Here is an 11,822-nt window from a genome sequence, read left to right as displayed (position 1 = left end):
TGAACCTTGAGACCATTATACTAAGTGAAATAAGCCAGATACAGAGGACAAATATGTGTGATTCCACTTACATGAAATCCATTAGAGACAGAAAGCAGATTTGTGGCTGCCAGGAACTAGGGGGAGGGAGCAAAAAGGAATGACTGCCTAATGGGTACAGGGTTTCCTTCTCAAGTGAGGAAAACGTTTTGGAACTAGATAATGGCGATGGTTGCACAACATTGTGAATGTACTTAATGCCTCTGAATTGCACACTTCAAAATGGTTAAAATGACTAACTTTATATTATGTTTATTTAACCTCAATATTTTAAAAAGCCAAGTAAAAGCTGAGAAGAATAGTAATTATTGGGGAGGGTTTATATCACCAGGTAGCATATTACAAAGCTACAAAAATTAACTGAATATTGTACATGTGCTGGAATAAATGATAGATTAAGGGAGTAGAATATAAATCCTCCAAAATAAGTTTGAAGTGTTTAAATATTTGGAATTTAATAAAGAGTCTTTAAAACTGGAGGAAATTTCGATTATTTTACAAATAATTACATGGTAATTTGTGGATAAAATTAAGTGATTAAAGAATTAAATGTAAAAATAAAATAATGGAACTAGAAAAATATTGATGAATGTATAAATTTGAATAAAGGAAAGCATTTATAAGCTTAACGTTAAAATATAATCATAAATGAAAAAGTTTTGACTATCTAAAATGTTAAAAATGTATGTTTATTTAAAAATTCTATACAATAGAATCAAAAGGTAAAAGACAAATGGGAAAACATTTGCAGCATATGTGACAAGGCTTGTTATCCTCAATAAATGAAGAGATGCTTAAAAAGGGAAAAAAATTAAGCATGTGTGTTACAAAATAAGCCCTTTTTGACATTCCTTTAGAAATTACAACTAAAAAATTGAGCTGGTTTTCAGTTACTCTTAGTTTCCTCTGCACCACACAGTTCTGTCGAAACATTGTCCTTGCTATCTCAACCCCAGAAACCTCTCTCCTCATATGAGAGGTTTACTTTCATTTTCTGCCTCTTCTCCAGTCTTCCTAGGTATGTCCTTCTTACCTCTCCCTGCTTCCATTTTGCTAGATTTCTCCCTTCCAATATCCTTGGCATGGGTATAGGTCTTTACACAGGAAGAGCAGTCTGCCTTACCAACGCTGGGACTAATTCAGGCCACTTTTCCTACAGTGAACACAGCCAAGTGGAAACCAAGATAGAGAAAAAAAATGTAGTAAACATCATGTGGTGACAGCAGCCCAAAGATGACTTTTGAGCACTCTTTTATGATTCCCATAGTTAATTGGAAGGAGGGAGCAAGGGGAGCTTTATTTCCTGAAATGAAGTAGGTAGGCTCAGAGCTATTGCATATATATATATGGTTTTACTAACAATTCCCCCCACCCCACACAAAAAATTGATACACATTTATAAGGTCAACTCACTGATTTCAGACTTGTTCAACATATTAACAGATTATGAGGAAACAGTGTTTCAACGACTGAAAAAATACTTAACATTGCAAATCAAGAATATAAGTTAAAACTCTAATATTAATTAACTGTAATATAAATTACTATTAATATATTAGAAAAAGTATTTAAATTAATATCAGCTTTAAGCCACACTATTTGGTAAGCTAATGTATGAGTAGAGAGCCATCAAATTTGATATTTCTGTTGGTGCGAGTGAATTGAAATTCTATCTTATCACGAACCTTACTATAATCAGTATTTACCTTGTACCTTGTAACTGTACATTTTTGATGAGTAATATATTTTCTTAAATTTAATCTGAGTATGATTATGCTGCCTGTCTAGACTGTGTCTCTAGGGCAGAGAAGTGTTGTAGTGTTTTGTTTCTTTTAAAATTAATTAATTAATTAATTAATTTTGGCTGCTCTTTGTCTTCGTTGTGGCGTGCCGACTTCTCTAGCTGTGGCATGCAGGCTCTAGAGAGTGCAGGCTCAGCTGTTCCAGCATGTGGGCTCTCTAGGTGCAGTGTGCAGGCTCTCTAGTTGCAGCGTGGGGGCTCTAGATTGCACGGGCTCGGTAGTTGCGGTGCACAGGCTTAGTTCAGTATGTGGGATCTTAGTTCCCCAAGCAGGGATCAAACCCTGGCGCCCTGCATTGGGAGCACAGAGTCTTAACCACTGGACCACCAGGGAAGTCCCCTGTTGTAGCATTTTGATCAAATCTCTTACAATTAAACCCTCTATTATTCCTTTGGTCTTCAATGTTTCCCTTGGTTGTACCCAACCACATGTAAACAGCTTTGGAAAATTCTACTGGCAAACTAGAGTACTTGTGTTTCTGAAATTCTTGATAAGAAAACTGATCTAGCAGCATGTCAATGACAGGGAAAATCTATTCAGCCTTTGTTTGATTTGTGTGCTATTTGTAGTGATGGTTACTAGATATATCTATGACTCAGTCTACAGATTTAATGATTCAATAGGCACATATTAAATGGGTTCCATGAGGCACCATGTTGTTCTAGTAATTTTCCTTTAACAGGGATGCAAAATATATATATTTCCCCTTCAGGCTTTATATGAATTTAATCTATTCCTTGATGCTCTGCTTTTGTTCTCTTTTATTTTTAAATTTTTTTTTCCATCTTATTGACTAGTTTTTTCTGATAGGTGATTTTTCTATGCAGAACGATCTTTAGTTGAATGTGGTTCAAAAGGCACAAAGCCCCTGAAATTACTAACCTCTATTTCCAATTTATCCATGAGATTATCAGCAAGAAAATAATCCATTTAATTCCATTAGGAATTTAGGAAGGAAAATGTGGGGGATCATTTGCAGAAGCTGCAAAAACTATATGCTGCGATCTAAAGAAGAAATTATACTGTTTCACCACTTGTAATAAATGGTTTATGAAAAGGCCAGTTGGTGAAAGATAGAGATATAAGAAACATTGCAGAAGCAAGAGTTATTCCAGGAAGATGGTATTGAATACATCATTTGCCAAAGAGTCCTGAACACGGATTTTAAGTATAAAACAATTCAATGGGAAAATATGACTTAGTTTGCAATTACACTTTCAGGAACAAAACTATTACATAAAGCAACCTGTGGTGAATCTTTATCTTTTCCATTTTTATTGTTGGCAGATTATATCTCTTTTAAATTAAAAATATCCTGAAAGAAACACTTTCACTAGTGAAATGACAAAATTAATTCACCTTCTAAAACTGTCTCATTTTACACCACTTTGTGCTGTAAGCTAACAAACATGGATTAATATGCTTTAAAGCCTCAACTACTCAGAAAGACAAAATTAGTGTCTGAAGGTTGAGAATGAATGTGTTGCCTGTTCAATCCTGTGTAGATATGAACTCATCTTCTTTAAACAAAGTAAAACTTGAACTTGTTAGTTTCAAAAAGTATTTTTTTTACATATATGCTATATTAAAAAAAAAGACAACACACTTGAATGCAGATCATGATAGACAGTTACATCTGAGATGTAAGAAAAATTCTGGCACTGTGAAGGTGTCAACATAATCAGTAAAAAATTATTTTTGATGACATGAAGAGGAAAAGTGTTAGCAGAATGAGAAGAATTTTTGAACAGCAGACACACAGCAAAGTCCTTTCCCCTTGTCTGCCAAATGCACCCACACTTGTCATCAGTGAATGCAATTAAATTTTTTTTCTTTTACAATACAGAAGAGACTTTTGGCAGTCAATGAGGACTAATTTTTCCTTCATTTGTATACCCCTTTTAGCCACTGTGAAGATGTGAGCTGAAAGATGTTCATAGGGTTGACTTTGTCCCTCAAGTATGAATTTATGAAGAAATTGAGACAGAAATTAGGAAATTGGAAGACATCAGACACTGTTACATATGAACACAGCCTTGGCCAAAAGGTTAAATCACTTAAGGGCAAAACAGTCCCTTCTGGTATTCTCGTACTTTTTTAAGACAAATGAAATTTTATTTTTCAGACAAAGAAAAAATGACAAAATAACAAAAATCTCTTCATGACCTCCTTAGTCAACAAATAGCATAAAAACTTAATAGTTGCAAGCTATATAGTATAATCACAGAGAATTACATGGCAAGAATTTATAGCACTTTTCAAAGAATATTCACATTTGTTATCTTCCATGAGCCTCAGATAAACATCCTGATATATTTTAGTTTTGTAAGTGTTAAATGTATCATGGTCTTTGGATTCTATATTCGTCTGTGGTCACTTCAGTGAAGGAAAATGTGTGGCGGAATCAAATTCTCTCAGTCTCATTTGTTCTTAACACTTCACCACACACACACACACACACACACACACACACACAAAACACACACACACACACACACACAATATTTCTTCAGGTGATTTGACAGAATGAAAATGAGAATGTTTTCAAACTATAAAGCTCTGAATTAATGAAACTATCTGGTTTTTATAGTCAACTGATTAATCCAGGTAGGAAAAAATTGACATTGGAAGGCTAGGTACAATAGTATATGAGCCTACATTTTTCTGCAACTCTAATAGTTACCAGGTTATACTTTCTAATACTGTTAGTATTGTGGCAAAGTAGAAAATATTTAATTTCTAACTGGAGTTCAAATTTACCATTAAAATTAACCATGCTGTCCCTCCCATCTGCTATCCCTGATTTTTCAAGATAACTTACACGGATAACTTACACAAATATTTTCATCTATTTACCTAAGTTCCTCAAAGTCAATCTTTGTTGAATTAAATTTGTTGAAATCTTAGTTTTGCTAGCATTAGTTAAATTGCACTCTTGGGACAAAATATATTTCAAAAAAATAATTTGCACCTAACTTCCCATCAACAATTACTACTGCATGTAATCAAGAGAATCGCATTTCTAATTGAAATACTTTATTTAACATCTTCTAATTGGCATAAGGTTATTGCCCACACATCATTAAGATGGGTATGGGTGATCAACAGGCATTTAGAAAGAGGAAGAAAAACCGAGGTCCTCCTCTGTGGGTTTCTGATAGTAAAGATGACTTTTGGCAGGCTAGTCATATTTCATTATTCAAACCCACTTGTTACCTTATGCTCACATTTTCAAAGGCAGCTATGTCCAGATGGGTGAGCATTATAAGACACTATAGAAGTGAAACAAGTCAGACTCATATGGGTAACTGGGCAATATGAGGACTGACTGTACTGAAATTAGGACTTCAATTTCATAAGCACTTTTAGTGGTCTCATCGCTGTGTTGTCCAGACAAGCAAGATTCTATATGGGTGGCCTGATATTGGCAGCCATTTCTTTCCTCCTCATGTTCTTTATGGCACTACTATTTACACTCTCTTTTTTTCTCTTTTGTTACATTTTGTATCAACATTAAGTTATAAGACGGTGGTTTAACATAAGTTTCCCTCCTCAGCATCTTTAGACAATGGGAAAGGCCTAGTGAAAGCTACAAAATAAGCAGAATATAAAACTAGGAGTCCTTACCAAGTAGGGTCACAAATATCGGTGATTTTTTTCTAACTTCAGTTAGGTTATTTTTTCTTTGTTTTTCCTCTAGCTCTAGCATTAAAACAGAGGCCAAAAATAATTCTGAAGTCTTTATTTTTTTCAATTAAAAAATTTTATTGGCATATATTGTGTTAGTTTCAGGTGTACAGCAAAGTGATTCAGTTATACATATACATGTATCCCTCTTTTTTAGATTCTTTTCCCATATAGGCAATTACAGAGTATTGAGTAGAGTTTCCTGTACTCTACAGTAGATCCTTACTAGTTATTTTATATATAGTAGTGTGTATATGTCAATTCCAATCTCCCAATTTATCCCTCTCCCCACTTTCCCCCATGGTAATCATAAGTTTGTTTTCTACATCTGTGAATTCTGGAGTCTTTAGGAGGTAGAAGAGAAAACTGAAAAAATTCAAAGGGTAGTAGAAAGTAAAGATTGAGGGCCTATGAAAAACAAACATTACCTAGAAAACGGAAGATGTACACCTTGCTGTATTTTGCTAGGTATTAATTACCCTCTACAGTATTGGATCTAATTATCCTGAAATTCCAAGAAAAAACAATTGGAGAAGTGAAAAATACAAATCCCATTGGTTTATTTTGTGTGATGGTTCACTGCACAGTCATTTCTTTAATAGAAACATGATATTTTTAAAGTAAGACAAATAATTGTATCAGAAAGAAAAACACATGGAATTAGGGGGACTCATCTAGATTTTGGTAAAGCTGAGGGAATCTGCTCTTCTTCTTTATCAATGTAGTTGCACCGTATTCTTGAGATAGTATATCTGAAGTTAGGAAACACAACTCTATAGCTAAGTTATTGTAATCTAATTAAAATTACTTGGCAATGTTTTATTTTAATGTCTCACAAGTGTAATTAGTGAATGATGGAGTTAATTATTTAAATTACTTCAGAAAATGTTTGCAAATCTTTAAACCAAGAATTAATATTTTTATTCAGTTCGTGAGTCACATTATTAGATATTGTTTTTTTCTGCCTTATAAATGGAGTAGTTGAGAGTTTCACCATGATTCAATGAATATGTGTACAGTGTTGAGAGACACTTAAACTCTTATAATTATTTCTGCTTTTGAATCAATAATTTCAGGCTCTCACCTGCTGGTTATTATCCCTCACCTCAAATAATTATTTAAAATGTATTAATAGCATATTTTGTATTTGATGCTATACAGGGTATAGGCTTAGATTCGGTCCTTTATTGTATAACTAAAACTCAGCAGATAAATTAGACAAAAATGAGACATACCAGACACTCACAAGTAAACAGTGATTAGGTTTATGTTAACACTACTTTGCTTTTGCTATTTTATGATGTAATTTTTCCTGATTATAAAAGAATGGCCAAAAAAAGTGGGAATAGAAAGAAATATAAAGAATGGAAGGGTGTATCAAGATAGCAGAGGATTAAGACATGAACCACACCTTCTCCCACAAAAACATTAAAAATACATCTACAAGTGGAATGATTCACACAGAACTGCTACTGAATGCTGACAGAAGACCTCAGACTTCTGAAAAGACAAGAAACCTCCACGTAACCAGGTAGGAAAAAAGGAAAAAGAAAAAGAACGAATTGGGGTGGGGCCTGTGGCCCGGGGAGGGAGCTGTGAAGAGGAAAGATTCCTGAACCCAGGGAAGTCTCCCCACTGGTGGGAGATCAGACTGGACAGAGGGGGAGCCTCAAAGCCTAGGAGGAGAGCACAGCGACCAGTTTGTGGAAGACAAATAGAGAGTAACCTGCACAGAAGGTCAGAACTGCCACCCTGCGGTGCCCAGCCTGAGACACTTGTCTGTTGGTGTGGGTGTGGGTTGGGTGCTGAAGCTCAGGCTTCAGAGGTCAGACCCAGGGAGAGGGCTAGAGTTGGCTACATGGAAGCAGCCTGAAGAGGCTGAGCTGTGGCAGCTGAGGGTGTACTCAGAAGAAGGCTGGGCCCACCAAAGAGGCAAGGTGCCATTATTTGGGAGCACGTGAGGAGAGGGGTGGGACCACCATAAGTGCATCTTTCCCTGTGAGTGCTTCCAGACAACAGGACATCTCATAGTGGAGGCCTGGGGACCCAGGAGGGCATGGAGAGCGTCAACCTGTAGGAAATCCACGAGCAGGTGCTGGACCCTGCATCTGCTGTCCTGGGAGGGTGTGGAGAGCACCAGCCCCTAGGAATTCTGCAAGCAGGCACCAGAACCTGCACCTGCTGTCCCAGGAGGGTGCGGATATAATGCCCACCTCTAGGAAATCTGTGAACAGGCATCAGGCCCTGTGCCTGCTGTCCCAGGACAGCATGGATAGCACCTGCCTCTGCCATGACCAGGTGCTGGGCCCTGCCCCTACTGTCCCAGGAGGAAGTAGAGAGGAACTGCCCACAGAAGACCCTCAAGTAGGTGCCACGCCCTGCCCCACTTGCCCCCTGGGAGCGTGCAAGGGCCGCTGTAACTGCACACCTCATATCAGGGGGATAACGGTCAGCACACACTGAGGAAAGGGACAACAAGCATCCAATCTAAAAGTAGCCCTTTGATTCCAGAAAAGAGGGTGGACTAGAAGGACTTGAGCTCACCTCTTCTCACAAAAACACCAAAATCACAACTAACTGCTGAAAATCCATCAATAAAAAAGACTGGAACCCACCAAGAAAGATATTTTGCATTCAAAGACAAAGAAAAAGCCACAATGAGATGGCAGGAGGGGTGCTTTCGTGACATAATCATATCACGTACCTGCTAGGCGGACAACCCAAAACTGGAAAATAATTATATTGCAGAGGTTTTCCCACAAGAGTGAGTCCTGAGCTCATGTCAGTCTCCTCAGCCTGAGGGTCTGGCATCAGGAGGAAGATCCCCAAAGCATTTGGCTTTGAAGGCCAGCAGAACTTGACTGCAGGAGCTCCACAGGACTGGGGGAAACAGAGACTCCATTCCTGGAGGGTGCACACAAGATTTCATGTACACTGGAACCCAGCACAAAGCAGTAACTCAATAGGAGCTGGGGCTGAACCTACCTATGAGTTGGAGGGTTTCCTGGGGAGGCGGGCATCACCTGCGGCTCACTGGGGGTGGGCAAGGACCCTGGTGGCAGAGGCCCCAGAGAATATTGATCAGCCTGAGCTCTCCCAGAGGTCCCCATTTTGGCATCAAGACCTGACCCCACCCAATAACCTACAGGCTCCAGTGCTGGAATGCCTCAGGCCAAACAACCAGCAGGATGGGAACACAGATGCACCCATCAGCAGACAGGGTGCCTAAAGCCATACTAAGCTCACAGCCACGTATAAACACACTCCTAGACACAGCACCACTCACCAGAGGGACAAGACCCAGCCCCTCCCACCAGAAAGCCTCCACAAGAAGCCTCAGGACCAACCTCACCCACCAGAGGGCAGACACCAGAAGCAGGAAGAACTATGATCCTCCAGATAGTGGAAAGGAGTCCACAAACACAGAAAGTTAGATAAAATGCAATGGCAGAGAAATATGCATCAGATGAAGGAATAAGATAAAAAACCACAAGAACAACAAAATGAAGAGGAGATAGGCAACCTACATGAAAAAGAGTTTAGAGTAATGATAATAAAGATGATCCAAGATCTTGGAAAAAGAATGGAGGCACAGACCAAGATGTTACAATAAATGTTTAACAAAGAGCTAGGAGATTTAAAGAATAAACAAACACAGATGAACAATAAAATAAATGGGGTGAAAAATACACAGAAAGAATCAATACAGAATAGTGAGGCAGAATGATTAAGTGAGCTGGCAGGCAGAATGGTGGAAAGCACTGCTATGGAACAGGACAAAGGAAAAGAATATGAAAAGAAATGAGAACAGTCTCTGGGACAACATTAAATTCGCCAACATTCACATTATAGCGGTACCAGAAGGAGAAGAGAGAGAGAAAGGGCCTGAGAGAATATTTGAAGAGATTATATCTGAAAACTTTCCTAACATGAGAAAGGAAACACTCATTCAAGTCCAAGAAGCACAGAGAGTCCGATACAACATAAACCCAAGGAGGAACACACTGAGACACATATTAATCAAGCTGACAAAAATTAAAGGCAAAGAAAAAATGTCAAAAGCAACAAGGGAAAAACAACAAAGAACATACAAGGGAACCCCCCAATAAGGTTATCAGCTGATTTTTCAGCAGAAACTCTGTAGGCCAGAAAGGAGTAGCATGATATATTTAAAATGATGAAAGGGAAAAACCTACAACCAAGAATACTATATCAAGCAAGGCTATCAATCAGATTGGATGGAGAACTCAAAATTTTACAGACAAGCAAAAGCTAAAAGAATTCAGCACCACCAAATCAATGTTACAATAAATCCTATAGGAACTTCTCTAAGCAGAAAAGAAGAGGCCACAACTAAAATCAAGAAAATTACAAACTGGAAAGATCACCGGTAAAGGCAAACATAAAGTAAAAATACGAACTCATCCACACACACAAATATGATATCAAAACCAGAAATCATAAGAAGAGGAGAGTATAAAGGCAGGATATTGGAAATACATTTGAAATTAAGAGATCAGCAACTTAAAACAACCTTCTTGGGGCTTCCCTGGTGGCTCAGTGGTTGAGAGTCTGCCTGCTGATGCAGGGAATGCGGGTTCGTGCCCCAGTCAAGGAGGATCCCACATGCCGCGGAGCAGCTGGGCCTGTGAACCATGGCTGCTGAGCCTGCGCGTCCGGGACCTGTGCTCCACAACAGGAGAGGCCACAACAGTAAGAGGCTCATGTACCGCAAAAAAAAAAAACCCAAAAACCCCCCCCAAAAAACAATCTTCTTTACCTATAGACTACTATATCAAAACCTCATGGAAACAACAAACCAAAATTTATAATAGATACACACAAACAAAAGAAAAGCAATCCAAGCACATCACTAAAGACAGACATCAAATCACAAGAGAAGAGAATAAAAGAGGAAAGGAAGAAAAAAGACCTTCAAAAACAAATCCAAAACAATTAACAAAATGGCAATAAGAATATTCATATCAATAATTACCTTAAATGTAAATGGATTAAATGCTCCAACCAAAAGACATAGACTAGCTGAATGTATACAAAAACAAAACCTGTATATATATGCTATATACAAGAGACCCACTTCAGACCTAGGGACGTATACAGACTGAAAGTGAAGGGATGGAAAAAGATATTCCATGAAAACGGATATCAAAAGAAAGCTGGAGTAGCAATACTCATATCAGACAAAATAGACTTTAAAATAAGGAATGTTACAAGAGACAAAGAAGGACACTACATAACGATCAAAGGATCAATCCAAGAAGAAAATCAAACAATTGTAAATATATATGCACCCAACAGAGAAGCACCTCAGTATACAAGCCAAATGCTAACAGCCATAAAAGGAGAAATTGACAGTAATACAGTAACAGTGGGGAACTTTAGTACCTTACTCTCATCAATGGACAGATCATCCAGACAGAAAATCAGTAAGGAAACACAAGCTTAAATGACACACTAAACCAGACGCACTTAATTAATATTTATAGAACATTACATCTGAAAGCAGTCAAATACACTTTCTTCTCACTCACACACAGATCATTCTCCAGGATAGATCACATCTTTGGCCAAAAATCAAGCCTTGGTAAATTTAAGAAAATTGAAATCATATGAAGCATCTTTTATAACCACAAAGCTATGGGATTAGAAATACATTACAGGAAAAAACCTGTAAAAAACACAAACACATGGAGGCTAAACAATATGTTACTAAACAACAGTGGATCACTGAAGAAATCAAAAAGGATATCAAAAAATATCTAGAGACAAATGACAATGAAAAAACGATGGTCCAAAACTTTTGGGACACAGCAAAAGCAGTTCTAAGAGGGAAGTTTATAGCAATACAATCTTGCCTCAGGAAGCAAGAAAAATCTCAAAAAAATAGCCTAACCTTACACTTAAAGCAACTAGAGAAAGCGGAACAAACCAAACCCAAATTTACTAGAGGAAAGAAATCAGAAAGATCAGAGAAGAAATAAATGAAATAGAAACAAAGAAAACAATAGCAAAGGTCAATGAAACTAAAAGTTGGTTCTTTGAGAAGATGAACAAAATAGATAAACCTTTAGCCAGACTCAAAAATATGAACAGACAATTCAAAAGTACTGAATTTGAAGCAGTGATTAAAAAGCTTCCAGCTAACAAAAGTCCAGGACCAGATATCTTCACAGGCAAAATCTATCATTTAGAGAAGAGTTAATACCTATCCTTCTAAAATTCTTTCAACAAACTGCAGAAGAAAGATCACTCCCAAGCTCATTCTATGAGGCT

This window comes from Delphinus delphis, chromosome 17 (assembly GCF_949987515.2).
Source record: "Delphinus delphis chromosome 17, mDelDel1.2, whole genome shotgun sequence".
In the NCBI taxonomy this organism is placed as follows: Eukaryota; Metazoa; Chordata; class Mammalia; order Artiodactyla; family Delphinidae; genus Delphinus; species Delphinus delphis.
Note: the sequence above shows the minus strand (reverse complement) of the source record.